Source organism: Hyperolius riggenbachi, chromosome 6 (assembly GCF_040937935.1).
Source record: "Hyperolius riggenbachi isolate aHypRig1 chromosome 6, aHypRig1.pri, whole genome shotgun sequence".
NCBI lineage: Eukaryota > Metazoa > Chordata > Amphibia > Anura > Hyperoliidae > Hyperolius > Hyperolius riggenbachi.
Window position 1 is genome coordinate 59,653,730 of NC_090651.1, and position 18,655 is coordinate 59,672,384.

At 46.3% G+C, this 18,655-nt stretch overlaps 1 protein-coding gene across 3 annotated transcripts in view; it reads right to left on the minus strand.

Moving 5' to 3' along the window:
- NFIA (nuclear factor I A) overlaps window positions 1-18,655 on the minus strand; it is a 678,234-nt gene that overhangs the window by 573,328 nt on the left and 86,251 nt on the right. The window contains exon 1 of one of the 3 annotated variants that reach the window (XM_068239384.1): window positions 5,410-5,430. The exons of the other annotated variants lie outside the window; for them this stretch is intronic. The gene's annotated coding sequence lies outside the window, so the exon portion shown is untranslated. Of the gene's footprint in view, window positions 1-5,409; window positions 5,431-18,655 lie in introns of those variants that run through there. 3 annotated transcript variants of the gene reach the window in all.

Consider the following 18,655-nt stretch of genomic DNA (forward strand, 5'->3'; position numbering starts at 1 on the left):
AAATAGTCATTTATTAATTGTATTATTGATTAGCAGTTTTTGAGCTGATTTACATATTTACACTCTATAATTACCCTTATCATTTAAATCGTCTCTCCTGCTGTCTGTGTCCTCGCTGGAAAGATTCCTCCTCGCCGTTTCCAAATCCCAAAATCATTTACATCTATACATGTTTAATATTCACCAGGAACAACGCCAATATCCATCTCACACATCAGACGTTCTACTTATGTGGTCTTTGTTCATCTCCCCTTTCATTGCGATTTACCCCTGTGGTATACAAGAGTAAGTGGGCTTCCCTGAAGGACCACAGATATAATGAGAGATACATAAAATAGAAATGTGACTCCCCCCTCCTCCTGTTATTGCTGTGAGAAGCACGCAGGCATCTTTATAAATGGATCTGTTGGGAGCGTCGTTTAGGAAAAGTTGTTTGGTGACAAAACCTGCTGTTGTGTGTACGATGGACGCCTTCCAAGAGAAGACTGGCCCGGAGAACAAAATATGCTAGGGACTCGGCAGCAGCAGTCCTCCCCATTGCAACATCATTAGCATATGTTTCTATGGTTACAATATAAAGATGGAGATGAGGCAGTTTACTATTGCACACTTTGTAACAAACATCTTACTATGAATGCAAGGTAGGGTGAAAGGTTTTTGTACCATGTAAACCAAAAGGATTGTGGGTAAAAAAATAAAAAAAAAGATACTGTAAGATGAAATGCCTGAAGAAGAAGACTAGTTTCCTGTAAGTTTGCTAAACTAGATAGCTGTTAAAAAGTATTATTTCTTAATCTCTTATTTTTTTCAGTAGGTAAAGAGATCCTGTCTTCATCATTGACATCATCATCATTGACATCATCATGATTATTGACCACTTGCCGTAATTTTCCTTGGTCCTTGGACAAACACCCTAAAAAAGAAGAGGACAGAGACATTGGGAGCCCGAATGGTGCAGTGTGGCATAAGAACACAAGATGAATAACAATTATATTGCCCTTTTCTCCTGGCGGACTCAAAACGCCAGAGCTGCAGCCACTAGGGAGCGTTCAGTAAGCAGTAGCAGTGTTACGGAGTCTTGCCCAAGTTTCAGGCGCGGAGCTAGGGGGGGTCGGGGTAGGACAAGTGCCCCGGGGCGCCTGGTCCCCGAGGGCGCCCTCAGCCTGGCTGAGCTGCAGGTTTTTTTTTTTTTTTGCGGCGGAGGGGAGGGGAGCAGCGCAGAGAAGAGGGGGAGCTGTGCGGACGGTGGGGAAGGGGGGCCATATCCCCCCTCCTTCCCTCACCTTAGGTGCTCTCTCTCTTCCTCGCTGTCCCCTCCAATGTCCGGGTGGCTGGCCTGGCAGCGGCGGGCGGAACTCACCTCCGTCTCGCTCCAGCGCCGGCCGGAAGTTCGAGTGTGCAGCCGCTGCTCTCTCTGGTCTGGACCAGACCAGAGTAGTGGCAGATCCATCCGGCGCTGCGACGAGACGGAGGTAAGTTCCGCCCGCCGCTGCCAGCCACCCGGACATTAGAGGGGACAGCCAGGAAGGGAGAGCAGCTCTTCTCTGCGCTGCTCCCCTCCTGCTGGGGAGGGGGACACCTGACCTGGCTACCTACTCTGGGCACATATACCCCTGGCTACATATACTGGACATATATCCCTGGCTACCTACTCTGGGCACATATACCCCTGGCTACCTACTCTGGGCACATATATCCCTGCCTACATATACTGGGCATATACTCCTGGCTACCTACTCTGGGCACATATACCCCTGGCTACCTACTCTGGGCACATATACCCCTGGCTACCTACTCTGGGCACATATACCCCTGGCTACCTACTCTGGGCATATATACCCCTGCCTACATATACTGGGCATATACCCCTGGCTACCTACTCTGGGCACATATACCCCTGGCTACCTACTCTGGGCACATATACCCCTGCCTACATATACTGGGCATATACCCCTGGCTACCTACTCTGGGCACATATACCCCTGGCTACCTACTCTGGGCACATATACCCCTGGCTACCTACTCTGGGCACATATACCCCTGGCTACCTACTCTGGGCACATATACCCCTGGCTACCTACTCTGGGCACATATACCCCTGGCTACCTACTCTGGGCACATATACCCCTGGCTACCTACTCTGGGCACATATACCCCTGGCTACCTACTCTGGGCATATATACCCCTGCCTACATATACTGGGCATATACCCCTGGCTACCTACTCTGGGCACATATACCCCTGCCTACATATACTGGGCATATACCCCTGGCTACCTACTCTGGGCACATATACCCCTGGCTACCTACTCTGGGCACATATACCCCTGGCTACCTACTCTGGGCACATATACCCCTGCCTACATATACTGGGCACATATACCCCTAACTACATATACTGGGTACGTATACCCCTGGCTACATATACTGGGCATTTATACCCCTGGCTACATATACTGGGCACATATACCTCTGGCTACATATACTGGGGACACATACCCCTGCCTACATATACTGGGCACATATACCCCTGGCTACCTGTTCTGTGGACATCTCTACCCCTGGCTACCTGTTCTGGGGACATCTATACTGCTGGCCACCTATTCTGGGGACACCTATAGACCTGGGGCTACCTATTTTTGGGCAAGCATTGCTGTCAGATTGAGTGTATTTTGGGGAACTGCTGCCAGGTGAGAGGTGTCTACCATATTAAGGGGACATTCTGCCTATTTATGTGAAATGCTGTCTATTTATGTGCCTCATGACTGCTGAATTTGTCTTGTTGGGGGCCTCATGGTTACTGAATTTGTCTTGTTGGGGGCCTCATGATTTGTTGGGGGCCTCAAGATCGCTGAATTTGTCTTGTTAGGGGCCTCATGATTGCTGAATTTGTCTTGTTAGGGGCCTCATGATTGCTGAATTTGTCTTGTTGAGGGCCTCAGGATTGCTAAATTTGTCTTGTTGGGGGCCTCATGTTTGCTCATGATTGCGGAATTTGTCTTGATGGGGGTGGGGGGCTCATGATTGCTGAATTTGTCTTGGAACATGCTGGAAGGTACATACTGAGGGAGGGTGGGTGAGCGTGAGCCTGCTAACCTCCATGTACATTTGAAGGGGCGTGACCAAATGTGGAGTACCCATAACCACGCCCACATTTGGTCACGACCCTTCACCTTAGGGGGCGCAAAATAGTCTTTGTCCCCGGGCGCTGAAAACCCTAGCTACGCCTCTGCCAAGTTTTTCTTATTGAATAGGTTCTGGCTTTCTGAACAGGAAGAGCTGAGATTCAAACCCACGTGTCCTGTGTCAGAGGCAGCGCCCTTATTCAGTACACTATCCAGCCACTACAACAAGAAGCGTGATGGAAAACAAAAAGGATGAGGCTACTCACAAGTGAAGGTTGCACAAGGGGCAACCAACCTCTTAAAGAGAGTCTGAAGCGAGAATAAAACTCGCTTCAGCTCTTATATTCAGCAGGGGCATGTGTGTCCCTGCTAAAACGCCGCTATCCCGCCGCACAACGGGGGGCCCTTACCCCCCAAATCCCCTCCGTTCTTTGTGGGGATCTCTTCCTGGTGAGGCAGGGCTAATTGCTGCAGCCCTGCCTTACACGCGTCTGTCAGCGCGTATCTCCTTCACTGAGAGAGGCGATACAAAGCATGGCCAAAAAATGCTATACAAAGAGCTGTGCTTTTGCAAGCATTGCTCTCAGTGGACCTCTGGCATTAGAGTTATGATGATGATGTAGAATGAAATAAGGATTTTGATTGGCTACTCTCAGCAACTAATTTACTATGACTCAGGCGCGAGAACACAACAGATTTTTTAAGATCAGTATTGCAGAAAATCGATCCTGTTGTCACCAGGGAGAGATCAGACATACCGGAAATGATCCATTCGACCCGTCAATCTGAAGGAAAATGGCATTGTGTGTACCAGGCATTGATTCCCACCTGGCCTTTTTGATAAGGTGATGTGGGGGTAAGGGTCCTCAGGGAAGATGACAGACAGGTCATTTGACACCCACCAGCCCCCCAGGCATCTGCTTATGTTGCCTTCTGGTTATTCTGGCTGTAGCAGAACGTGGAGTTCTTCTTGGAATCCCCAAGGAGTGCTGCTGTGCAAGGCCGGATTTATACTTTTACTGCCCCTAGGCAAAGCATGTTGGGGCTCCCCTACCATGTTGAGTAGTGCACCCCCTTTGAATGTGCAGCCCCCTTTACCATGTGTATCATCCACGTACTGTAACCTCTCTCTTTCATGAAGTGCTCCATTGAACATTGGATTCCTCCTTTTCATGTAATGCTCTCCATTTGCAGCTTTCTCTTTCATATATAGCAGCCCCTGTTACCATGCCCAGGTGCCCCTATGGGCTGTAGCAGCCCAAGGCCAGGGCCATTGAGGCTTTTCTAGAAATCTGGCCCTGCTGCTGTGGTGGGAAGGCTGTAGCGTCTTACCACCATTTTCTTACAGCAATACACTACAGGTCCACTATAATGCAGCATGGTGGGTTTGCTAAAGACATACATGAAATAAAAGCGCCTGGAAAAAAGGGTGCAGGGGATTGCCGCTAGTAGAATATTGCTAAAATTAGCGATATTCCACTGGATTCCAATAGTAAATGATTGGTAAGTTTTACCAATATTTTACTATGACTAAACCTAGCCTTAGGCCTCTTTCACAGCAGAACGTTGCGGTTTGATGCGACATTAAAGTCGCAACGCAAATTATACCACAATGCCCTAAAAAGGTCACAACGCAACTTAATGCCCCATTATGGTCGCATAAGGTAGAGCATACAGGCAATGAAAAGTATACTTCCAAGTCATTACTGAGCATGTGCAAACAGTCCAACGCAGCTAATAACATGTATAACGCACTGCATGCAGCACTTGCACTTAACGTGCAGCGTTAGACACCAACGCAACGTGTGCACTGTGAATGGGGCATTGATTTTTCATTGCAGTGAGTTATTCTGCGTTAAATGTTGTTTTAATGTGCGACTTTAACGTCGCACTGCGAAAGAGGCCTTACTCTCACACAGAACCCTCCTTCTGCTGATTCCTAACCCTAAAACCCCCCTGGTGGTATCTAAACCTAAGACTGCCTCTGTTGGTGCCTAACCCTAAGACTCCCCCCCGTGGTACCTAACCCTAACCCCACCAGTGATGTCTAACCCTACCCCCTCTTAAACCTTAAATCTCAACTCAGAACTCCTCTCTGTTCTAAAAGTTACACAACAGTATAATAACCTTTAAAGGGGCACTATTGCTAAATTTATCTTTTTTAGACCCTTTAGCATACATATGTGTAGTTGGAGGATTGATTTTTGCACATTAGGCACTCTTTTGCAAATGTATTTGTTTTCTGGCAATAAATATTTAGAGACATGCATTCACGTCAGTTGTACCTTTCCGACGCCAATACAGCCTATACCATTGTGTAATAGGGAGGCATCTTGTCCTAGGTAGTGAGTGGCCGTTATCTTCTACCCCTCTGGCCATCTCATTTCTTTTCTCCCACCTTGTAACTGCAATATCGAGCAGTTACTGAGTTCGCAGCAGCAGCAACCGTAAAGAGATGGGCGCAGCCTCCTCCAGGCGTATGTGGCTGCGTGTAGGCTGCCCAGCCGCCAAGGACCCCCTTTACCTAAGCAGGCAATGAAACGGACACCTATTGTTGTCCGTTTCCATGGTAACCTGACCGGCATTTTTGCTTTGCGCAGGCTTGCGGTGGCATCAAAGAGCTCACAAAGCGCTGTAGCTGTGTGTTGCTCTCGATTGTGCATTGATTTTTTTTACTTATACAAAGTATTTTTACAGGGTTTTTTTAGCTGAGAAAGTAGGTAGATATTTATTTAAGTATTGTTTGTTTTTAAATAAAGATAAAGTAATTTTGCTGTTGAAATATTAACATATACAATACATAATAATACATAAATAAATACCTATTTTCTCAGCTAAAAAAAAAACCCTGTAAAAATACTTTGTATAAATAAAAAAAGATCAATGCACAATCGAGAGCAACACAGCTACAGCGCTTTGTGAGCTCTTTGATGCCACCGCAAGCCTGCGCAGAGCAAAAATGCCGGTCAGGTTACCATGGAAACGGACAACAATAGGTGTCCGTTTCATTGCCTGCATAGGTAAAGGGGGTCCTTGGCGGCTGGGGCAGCCTACACGCAGCCACATACGCACGGAGGAGGCTGCGCCCATCTGTTTACGGCTGCTGCTGCTGCTGCGAACTCAGTAACTGCTCGATAGTGCAGTTACAAGGTGGGAGAAAAGAAATGAGATGGCCAGAGGCGTGGAAGATAACGGCCACTCACTACCTAGGACAAGATGCCTCCCCATTACACAATGGTATAGGCTGCATTGGCGTCGGAAAGGTACAAAAACTGACGTGAATGCATGTCTCTAAATGTTTATTGCCAGAAAACAAATACATTTGCAAAAGAGTGCCTAATGTGCAAAAATCAATCCTCCAACTACACATACGTATGCTAAAGGGTCTAAAAAAGATAAATTTAGCAATAGTGCCCCTTTAAACAAAAAACATTTCTTTGTTACAGCTGATACAAATCCTAAAATAAATTGGCACAGTTTCTACTTCCTGATTCATGGAAGCAGACATATTGTTTACAGCCTGTACTTTCAAATGGGCTTATCTGCTTATGTGCCATAGGCAGTCATGTGACACATGGGAGGATCAAATTACTGCTAGTGATTAGACACAAATGAGGGGGAATTACACAGGCTAACCTCTTTAAATGCATACAGGTGCATTTCTGTTATGTTTTCCTTGTGTCCTGTGCAAGAGTTCAGGTCCTCTTTACCCCCTTAACCCCAAAGCCGCAATATGCGGCATAGAAGTTACATTTGGGCGCATGGAGGTGCTCAATTACCGGCAAGCATGGGAAATTTCCCCACCCAGAATCTACATGCACCCAAATGTAATTTCCTAGCCACATTATAAAAGCCGCGATTTTGTGGCAAATTTTGGCGCCCCCTGGTGCCCCATAGTGTTCGCTGCCATGCGCCCAAATTTCCCTTTTACCTGATTTGTTACTAAAGTGTATCAGACTATCGTAATAATCTCCTCAGCGATCAGATCAGCGTTATTTTCTATTTTTCTCCTGGAAAAAGAAAAAGCATTCCGCATCAAGCTCTTATTGTCCGATTTCACCTCTTGATGCTTAGCAGGAAAAAAAGGAGCCATTCACCTCTGAGGAGAAGGAATCAGATTCCTGGGATATTTGGGGGATATAAGCTCTTGGAATAACAGATTGTATTACCGGCTGATACTCCCGCTTGCTGAAACGGGGTGAATTTTATTCTACTCTGCGGCAGAATTCATAAGCTTGTCTTCTGTAGTGAGACACAAAGCTGGGCCTATTCCTTTCACAAGTTATTACTTCTCTTGGCAGCGGCTGCATCCCTTTCTTCTAATAATAAAGCCTGATCACCAGCCAAATTTCCCAGCTCATCCCAGTGATTTCACAATTATTATTATTATTATTTTTTTATTAGAAAGGAAATTCCAGGTAATGTGAACTACATAAGAATGCTAGATAATTATTTCATACCAGTTGACCTAAGCCCGTTTAAAAAAGGGCTCTAGGTCTTTTCACTGCGCCACCGCCAGTCAGTGTGCATGCGCACACCCATCCGCCCCGCGCGTGCACCAGTCTGCCTGGCTCCTTGGCCCTGTCCTCCTGTCCCAGCGGCTGTCCGTCCTATACATGCGCAGTAGCGCAGCACACTGGTACAGGGACAGGATGACGCAGGGACACAGGTATATTATTAGATAGGATACTCTAAGTGTAGGATAGAAAACCAAACTCGGCACATACAAAATGTAAATAAATATATAAAATCATATCTGCAGGGAAAATTGCATGTCGCTGGTGTCCGGGATGGTGACTGCTGAAAGTGCTGGTTTTACACAGGGCCCCCTCTGGGTCACGATTAGTATCCAAGCAGGTATGTAACTACAAGGGAGCAGCACCTACAACTGCAGGGGGGCCTAAAGCTGTAAGGGGACCCCAACTACTACTTTACCCCCTCTGATAAAGGGGTCCATCCTTCAGATCAGCTGCTTTTGTGGCTACACTTGTTATGGGTGTGAAGATTACGATGTCCACACTTCATGTCCACACGAGGACCCTTGTAAGATGGGGCCCAGGATGTGAGGGTTAGCAGGGGTAGGGAAGGTAAAACATTTGAACATTGGGGGGTGTCATCAAAGTTTTGCTGGGGGGCCCTATGATTTGTAGCTATGCCCCTGTATCCAGGATTCATGGAGGCTCACTGATGTACAGCACTAGGGTCTCAGGTTCAAAACTCAACCAAGACCCTTTCGGCATAGAGTTTGTATGTTCTCCTCACGTTTTCTCGGGGCTCTTGTTTCCTCACACAACCCAAAAACATACTGGAAAATTAACTTGTCAACACCCCCCACCCCACTCACCCAAAGTGAACTCTAGAATATATTAAGAATATCAGACTATGATTTTGGTAAATGTTAGACTGAGCTCCTCTGAGATTCCGCAATGCGACTGTTTGGTGGTAAGGTGGACAAAACTCTCACCTTGCAGCACTAGGGTCCCTAGTTCTAATCTGGGCCAGGACTGTAGTTGCATAGAGTTTGAACATTCTGCCCATGTTTGCTTGGGTTTCCTCTGTGCACTTTAGTTTCTTCCCACATCCCAGAACCATATACATAAGTTCATTGGCTCCCCCCAAACTGACCTAAGTTAGTGACATGGCTAAATATGTCGTTGCTATGTTGTTGTTTTTTTGTTGTTTATCCCTTTTAGCAGCAGGTGGCTATGATTGGCCGGTCTGGTGCCAGCACCCACGCCTGATTGGTCACATGCCAAAGCTTCCCCTCTGACTGGCCCTGGTGATCTCTCACCGGTGGTTAGGTTTTACCCTAGCATGACACGATAAGAGGCATATATTGACACCTCACCTTCTTATGATGTCATAGTGGAGAGGCTCCAGTCAATGAGGCTTGGGATTCAGGGATGCCTGGATGAGGGAGGGTAGTGTGAGTGCCAGGAAGGCGGGCGGGAGAGCGGAGAGAAGGTAAGAGGCCCAAACTACCTCCCAACCCCCCCAGATTTTGCTGCCTGAATAACTTGATTAAGGTGGATTCATGTTAGGTCCGTCCCCTATGCTCCCGTGGTAACAAGGGCTGGATGAGGAAGGAAGAATAGCAGTTTTAGAAGGAAACTGCACTGTCTAGTTATTTCTTAAGATATCTGAGACAGTTCTGCACTGATTTCTAAAAACCTAGCAATATTTTGCCTCAGACACCCTTGATAAATGGCCCCCTGAGACTCTAGGAACGAGGGTTTCGTGCTGTAGACGGTGACAACACCACACATAGTAAGAATCAGATGAAACGTGAACCAAGTCTTATGGTTAGTACAGTAATAAGCTTGTTTTAACACTTCGACAACCTTGTGCAAGTCTTGTCATTGGCAGAGGAAGAGTTAAGCAGCTTCGATCTGACAAACTGGGAATATCCCTGACCTCTTATTGGTCATTGAAGGTCATGTGAAGCTTTGTTGAAACCCCTTGATCTCCTGTGACCACAAGTTGGCTGTGAAATTCCTGGGTTGTTATTATAAATAACCAGCGATGAATGCAGAAGTCAGAGTAATCAGAGTGAGCACAAAGCCAGTAATGCTTTGCCCACAGCCTCCCATTTATATACACACTGTAACTCTCTCCCAAGGAGACTATGGAATCCCTCCATCAGAACCAACTAACTAGTTTTCTTAAAGTGAACTGCCATTTGCATGACAACCAACACATTTATTGTCTTAACCTGACCTTTCCATTGGTGCAAACGGCCGGTGGGAGGTACCTAACAACTTAGTGATCCCTGTGCATGCTGTGTTTTGTAACATCACATATGTGGGGAGGCTGAAACCAGGAACCCTGTCTGAGGGTGATACACAGGCAGAGCAAGAACACTGCTTAGATTCAGCCTCAGGAGAGTGTCACGTAGGTGACTGAGTTGCTGACAATTAGTCACAACAACTACTCACTAATTGTAGTAACTAGTTGCTTGACTTGCAACTAGTTACTTGTGCTAGGAAGTAGTCGCTAATACTGGGAACTCCATTAACTTGTATTTATGCCCGGATTTACAACACAGGAGGCTATAGGCACAGATGTTCTGGCACCTTAGATTTCGCCCTCCATGAACCTACAAACCCCCACCGAACCCGCAAGTGTGGTGGCTGGCCCAGCTGTCACTTCTCTCTTACTTTCCCTGCCAGGTATCGGAAGCTGAAGGTGTCCCTTAATACTTAGTGTACCTCTGCCTACCTAATACTACATAGCTAAAGGTGCCCCCAGGTATTAGGTAGCTAGAGGTGCCCCGGACTGAAGGGAGATTTTATAAGTGGAATGCCAAGGGCCTGGTGAGTAACCTCTCATTTATGCTCCACTTGGGACAGGGAGAAGGGAGGCACTCAAGTAGGGGAGTGAGACACCTTTCCATCATCAGGTGCCTGTAGGCAGGTGCCTACAGTGCCTTATGGTAAATCCGGCCCTGCTTGTATTCAAAGCAAACCAGAGCTGAGCTAGCCATGATCATGTCCTTTACTGCCACGCCTGTAATTAGTTCTACTTTAGTTTCGGTCCTACAAAAAAAATGGCTGTGACCTTGGGGTCAAAAAGCTGCAGCTCACCTCTCTGCTTTCCATCTCTGAGCAGATATATGGGGAGAGAGGTGGGTTTGAGGTTTTATGGGCTTATTGTCAGTTCAGGTGCCCTTTAAAGCGGAACCGTAGATAGAAAATAAATACATTGTTTCACTTACCTGGGGCTTCCCAAAGCCCCAGCAGCTGTCCTGTCCCGCGCCGCTTTTCGACGAGCCTCCATTCTCCCGCCGCCAGCTACTTTCGGTTTCGCCGCCGGGCCACTGTGCCTGCGCGGCTATGGCCACGCGTATCCTTTCTTTGGGTTCCCCGCTATTGCAGAGGGGAACACGAAGAAAGGATACGCTTGGCAGGACTGTGCTGGCCTCGACTTACAAGTCGAGGTACGGGACGGAGCGGCAGCGGGAGAACGGAGGCTCGGGCAGGACCAGCGCGGGACAAGACAGCTGCTGGGGGCTTGGGGAAGCCCCAGGTAAGTGAAACAATGTGTTTATTTTCTATGTACAGTTCCGCTTTAATAGGAATCAGAACCCTATGTTGTGGCTTCCTGCTTTTAAATCTTCCAGCAAGCCACATGAGCCTATTGCCAAGTTTGCAGGTTGACCTGATCACCCAGCTTCACAGTAGACACCTCCAATTCTACACTCTTTTTAAAACAAGCTTACGCTTTGCTGCACTTTGCAAATAATCTGGACTAATAAAACAAAACAGATCGGCATTTCTTCGGGAAATAATATAACAGAAAATAACAAATTCTCCTCCGAGCGTTGTTGGCGTTCGTGGAGTGGTGCCTTTTTGGTCCTGCAAAATGAGGTCCTCCAAAACTCAGTGGCCATAAATGTTTGATGCCGGTCCTCGCCGGTGCCCGGGTCTCCTGTACTCAGCTGCAAGGGGTGTTTATATTGGAGGAAATCTCTTGAACATTTGCTGTGATTCACCAACAGCTGCTGCTCTGCAGCTCTGGGAATAGCAACTTCATGAATATTCAGGGGCCAGGCTGCCGACGGAACAGCCATTAACGCAATAAATGCCTAGGCGCAGCGCAAGGATTATTACGTCCTGTCAGGGCTGGGGATAATAATAAATTCCCACGATGGCCCCGCCGCTCTACTACTGTAGTTTAAACATATTGGACCACCCTTCTCCAAGCACCGTCCCTCGGATGAAACACCTGGCAGGTTTGGCACCAGGCTGGCACTTGGCATGGCACCATCTCATATGTTAACGTCTTTGAAATTATGGACTCGTTGATTGTGTTAGCTGTCAGGGTTATCAAAATTGCTTACAATCTGGAACAAGCACTGGGGTTTCCATTTTGAGAACCTGTCATATTGCCCGGCTGGTTTTACAAATACCGAGTCTAGCGAGTGAAAAGGGCCAGCAGCCAGAAAGAGGCGGAAAGGAATAAAAAATGAGTATAAAACAGCTACATACTAGTTTAAAGAGACCCAATCACAGACACGGTTCGGATTTGTAACATCCTTAAAGAGGAACTGTAGTGAAAATAACATAATGAATAAAACTGCGTTTTTTTTTTAAATAATATTCATTTATGAATTATTTAGTCAGTGTTTGCCCATTGTAAAATCTGTAAAGAATGTGCGTTACTGAGAGTTCTACAGCATGCACAGAGGGAAAAATTGCTTGCTTGGCAGTTGGAGAAAGCTGTTATTTCCCACAGTGCAATTAGGGTCACAGACAGCAATCTGTCAGGACCATGGTCATGACATCACACGGTGGGAGGGGTTTCTCCACAATATCAGCCATAGAGACCTCCCACCCCCAATAAGCTATTCAAGAAAAGGTAAACATTTCTTGTGGGAAAGGGGGTATTGGCTACTGATTGGGATGAAGTTCAATCCTTGGTTTAAGTTCCTCTTTAACCACTTGATGACCCACCCTTTACCCCCCCTTAAGGACCAGCGCTGGTTTGATTGATCTGTGCTGGGTGGGCTCTGCAGCCCCCAGCACAGATCAGGGTGCAGGCAGGGAGATCAGATTGCCCCCCTTTTTTCCCCCCTATGGGGATGATGTGCTGGGGGGGTCTGATCTCTCCTGCCTGCTGTGGGTGGCGGGGGGGGCACCTCAAAGCCCCCCTCCGCGGCGAAATTCCCCCTCCCTCTCCTACCTGCTGCCTCCCCCTGGTGTTCCGGGCTGCACAGGACGCTATCCGTCCTGTGCAGCCAGTGACAGGATGTGGTCTGTCACATGGCGGCGATCCCCGGCCGCTGATTGGCCGGGGATCGCCGATCTGCCTTACGGCGCTGCTGCGCAGCAGCGCCGTACAAATGTAAACAAAGCGGATTATTTCCGCTTGTGTTTACATCTAGCCTGCGAGCCGCCATCGGCGGCCCGCAGGCTATTCACGGAGCCCCCCGCCGTGATTTGACAGGAAGCAGCCGCTCGTACGAGCGGCTGCTTCCTGATTAATTAGGCTGCAGCTGGCGACGCAGTACTGCGTCGCTGGTCCTGCAGCTGCCACTTTGCCGACGCACGTTATGAGTGTGCGGTCGGCAAGTGGTTAAAGAGAAACTGTAATCAAGGATTGAACTTCATCCCAATCAGTAGCTGATATCCCCTTTCCCACGAGAAATCGTTACCTTCTCTCAAATAGATCATCAGGGATGTCTGTAATGGCTGATAATGTGGTGAAACCCCTCCCACAGTGTGATGTCAGTACCTTGGCTCCAACTACTAAGCAACCAGTATCCTCCTCTGTGCATATGTATAATGGCAGTTGGTGTTTTCTTTTTCATGTCTGCCAGTAGTAAAGATGATGACGTGCAGGCTGATTGTGGATCAAATAATATGAACCAAATACATGGCAAATATCAATCATTTCTTGATCTCTCTTCTACCTGTATTTTTTAACTTCTCAATTTGCAATGTATTTATTTATTTTGTTCCCCTTTTCTTTTTAAACATCACTTGGAGGACGAGGTTACGTACCAATATACAGCACTGTTACAATCAAACTAATATATATATATATATATATATATATATATATATATATATATATATATATATATATATATATAATGGTAATGTGTTTGAAGCCCAGAGGTATAGCTACAGGGCCATTGGCCCCTGTGCAAATTTTACAATGGGCCCTCGCACCAGCTCTGTATGTACAATAACCACATGATACAGACAACCAAAACCAACTCTCCAAGGACAGTTTCTGAGATAAAAAGTTAATGTTTCTTTCCTGATTACCATTTTTAAAAGCACATTACTACTACAGCAACAATAAAGAGCAAAAGCAGCAGCTGGAGGCGGGCCCATGCGGATCCCTTACGACTATGGGCCCTGGTGCAGTCAAAACCTTGAGACACCTTATTGCTCATGTCCCCTGCTGAAGCCTATTATGATTTATGTATAAGTCTTGGTTTCCCCTGATGGAAGTATCAACAAGATTATCACTGCAGTATAGTAAAACAACCACAAGATGTCACTGTCTGTAAAGTGTAATAACAATATCTATGGTATTGCTATTTCCTGTATTCACAGTGTCCCTCTCTGTTGTAAGTAAGCTGCATTTCCTGATGGCATTGTATGATTTATCTCTGCACGTTTTCTTAAAGGGAACCTTAACTGAGAGGGATATGGATGTTTCCTTTTAAACAATACCAGTTGCTTGGCAGTCCTGCTGATCTCTTTGGCTGCAGTAGTGGACGAATCACACACCTGAAACAAACATGCAGCTAATCCAGTCTGACTTTAGTCAGAGCACCTGATCTGCATGCTTGTTGAGGGGCTGTGGCTGAAAGTATTAGAGACACAGGATCAGCAAACGGTATTATTTTAAAAGGAAACAATCCATATCCTTCTCAGTTTAGGTTCCCTTTCAGTAAAGAGTGCTAACTGGGGGCCTACCTGCATGTACAGACCTCTCTGCTCCATTATCCCCTCTAGATGCTGCTCATCCAATAGAAGTCAAGACTCAAGATTGTATGGAGAAAAAACAGTTAAAAGGCCCCCATACCCTCCACACTTCACTGAGGGGAAAAGTCACTGCTAATCAAGATCAAACCAATTCTCTGCTACTGAGTAGAAGATTTAAAAAAAAAAAGAGTTCCGAATGAAAAAAAAAATGTGTTTCACAGACAGCTTTGATAAATTGAGCTGCTCAGGAGGGCTGACAACCAAAGTGACAGGAACCCTCCAGATGTTGTCATTTGCAGAATCAACATATTGTCCTCCGCCTCGAAGGCCTCACAATTCAAGAGTTGTAGCAATAATACAGATAATTAATCTTTAGTGGATCAGCAGAATGTAATCAGGTTAGACGGAGAGAGGCAAACGATCGTTTTTTAATTTATTGCAGCTGCAGCGACTGTAATGCGCGTTATATAACATGAGACGGGCTTTGACGACGAATCTGATATTTAAATGTTATTTAATTTATGACATAACGTTCCGATGGTGAATTAATTCCGATGTAGGCCAACATCTGTGATCGGATATTATGGGCAATTAAAGTGATGTTTGGAATACAATAATAATATTCCCCTGACCTTTTAATTATGTGCATATGTAGCGCATTGCGGATTTGATTGGGAGAAGTGTATTAAAGGGAAAGAAGGTGTTCCTATCAAAGGCAGAGGATCAGTGAAACTTAATGCAAAGCCTTCCTTGTATGGAATCTGGAACTCTGGGGAACATTATAGTTATAACGGACTCTCTCTCTTGTGGTAGAAAACTGCAAACATAGAAAACTTTAAAGAGGAACTCCAGTGAAAATATTGTAATAAAAGTGCTTCATTTTTACAATAATTACCATATGTATAAATGATTTAGTCAGTGTTTGCCCATTGTAAAATCTTTCATCTCCCTGATTTACATTCTGACATTTATCACATGGTGACATTTTTACTGCTGCCAGGTGATGTCTGTGAAAGGAGATGCTGTTTGCTTTTTGGCAGCTGTAAACAGCTGTTATTTCCCAGAATGCAACAAGGCTCCCAGAGTGTGATATCAGAACCATGATCCTGACATCACACTGTGGGAGGGGTTTCACCACAATATCAGCCATACAGGCCCCCCTGATGATCCTTTTGTGAAAAGGAAAAGATTTTTTGTGGGAAAGGGGGTATCAGCTACTGATTGGGCTTAAGTTGAATTCTTGGTTTCGGTTTCTCTTTAAATAAGGACAAAATAATATATTTCACAATAACAGCAGCAATTAAAAATAACCCAAATGTTTTAAATATTATCTACCTAACCATCTGCACCTGGCTTTTGAAACCATTTGGCACTTTATTTGGACCGAGGAAGTGTGCAGAGACCCTGAAACACGTTGCCTGTGCTTATTAAAAATTCATCATGTTTATATAGATGAATTTGTCGTTATTGAGGTAAGCCACCTCCCCTTTTTCTCTTTTATTTGTTTTCAACTCAGTGTTATACAGTACTGGCCCCTCTTACCCCCTTTGTACCTAACCGATGCGATGGTGATTTCATTCTGATGTAGGCCCATATCTGTGATCAGTACAGATGGTCAAACAGATGCAAATAATTCTGGCTTGCATACAAACTTAAAGAGACTCAGAGATGAGTCAAGTGGCCGTTTTTTTTACTTAACCGGGGCTTCCTCCGTTAAGCCGCAATCTTCTCCTGTATTCGTCTCAGTGACGTCAGCAGAGGGCTTTCTGCGCATACGCAGACCTTCTGTGCAATCGCAGAAGACCACGGCTGAAGTCACTCAGACTGAGCCCGACTGAGCTAAATACCAGGGCTTGATTGTGGCAGAACGAAGGATTCCCTGAGGACTACGGGAGGATGGGAGGGACGCATCCACGCTTAGGGGGCTAGAGGAAGCCCTGGGTAAGTAAAAATGGCCCTTTCTTCATCTCTGGGTCTCTTTAAAGAAAAGCTGAGACGGGAAAAAAGATGACTTTTACTTACCTGGGTCTTCTTCCAGCCCCCCCGTAGTCTTTGATGTCAGAGTTCTCTGGATCCCCTCCATTGTTCCGCTGCCACCTCAATAAAAGTCCGCTACTGGATCGCACACTCCTGCACATTTGATGTACCAGCAGTGCACTTTATCGATCGCGCTCCTATACCTGGAAGTGCACTTCGTTTGCACATGTGCAGTTTGTAAGGACTTGTAACTGGAAGAGGCACCTGGCTGGGACAGCGCATGCTCCAGTCGATGGACTTCAGTTGGGGTGACAGTGGAACAATGAAGTAGCTTGGCAAAATCATCTGCATTCTTTCATTGCACAACAGTCTTTTACCTTACACCATAAAAAAGTTTAAACAAACAACTTCCCCCAATATAAATATGGCAATCTGATTTAAAAAAGGGACAATCAAAAGAATACTAGATAACTTATTCATATTTATTTATATGGTTTTACTATATAGTAAGCTCATTACAATAACGGGTGCTAGAACCCATAAGCAGCTCTGTCTCCCCACCCTGAGGGCAGCAGCATCACCCACCCTGTTTGCCTCCACCCGCCCCCCCCTGCACACAGTGTGCCCTCCCGGGCCCTGAATAGCCCCCTCTGCCCTGGCAGCCAATCACAACCAGCAGCAGCCTTAAAGAGGAGCTGTTAGGTATAAGGTCTCAGAGAAAATAAACACATATATCAGTAGCTAAAGATTGGCTATACTTACATTACATATGCATTTCACTGTCCACGTTTGGATTTCACAGAATTTGTATATAGTATATGCAGAGATAGATGCTCCTGACAGCTCATGGCAGGCTCCATGTTTTTCTGTCAAATGTGTCGTCATGTCCTGCCTGCTTCCTGCACAGTGTGCAGTGAATATTAATGAGCCATGTGGCTAGGAACAATAGCTGACTCCTGCAGTGTACTCTGCCCGGAGATTTATCAGTGCTACGCACTGGACTGATTACAAGCTGCTGCAACGTCTCATTAGCAGCCGAGTGGAGGGCCCCAGAATGCTTTGCAGTATAGTATGCGGCTTGCGTCCTCTTGGGTTTTAACAGCCTTGCTGATAAGCACATATCAAAGGTAACTGAGATTTTTATCTTCACTAATGGCTTTTGGGCTTCCTTCTAAACTGTTTAACACAGGAGAATAGAGGTTTAAATTAGCTTCTGCAGCCTGACAGTTACTCTTTAAGGAGCGGCCATACTGCAGTCAGACACGGACACAGAGGACGCAGCTACCCTGTGATTTTATTCTATAGGATTCCACAGTGTCAAGTAATGTTGAAAATATAAAGGAGGTGTCAGGGGTGTAAGTAAAAATCATGGGGGCCATCCAGTGAAACTTGGATGCAGCCCCTTAATTCCCCCTCACACCCAGGCTGCTGTGGTTACTATGGTACCCCCACTTCCTTCCACCAAGAAAAACAAGAGAGAGGTGGGCAGGATCTTGTGTTATTCACCCTGCTTGCAGGGCCTGCTGCAAACTTGTAGCTCATAGGAAGTAGGTCGTGGGGAATCACAAGACGCCAGTCTTTGAACAGGAAGCCAACATCTCTATGGATAGGTGTATATAGCCACTAGTGGTGTATCTAGAGCAGTGCCCCTTGCTGCACCACCATGCCGGCCCCGGTGTTTCCTCGTCACTCAGAACTCAGATCAGCGGTGACCGGAGAGAGAGAGAGAGAGCCATGCTGGTACTGTGAACCCCCTTTCTCTCTCTCTCTCTCTCTCTCTTTGGTTACCGGTGATCTGAGGTCTGTGAGCAATGGAGAGCCACTGTCCCGGGGGGGGGGGGGGGGGAGCTAACTATACTAAGAGGAGTTTAGAGAGAAAGGTGGTACTGGAGACTCCTCTCACTACCTACACTAGGGAGGGGGGGGGGGGGGCTACTTTTACTGGACACCTCTGGATATCTATACTGGAGGAACACCTCTGTCCTAATATTGGGAGCACATCTGGCTACATAATACTGCGGGGCACATCTGGCTGCCTATTAGTATTGGTGGCTTGTGGGGATGCAATTTCAGCGTTTGCCATGAGCACTGTATTGCCCAGATACGCCCCTGA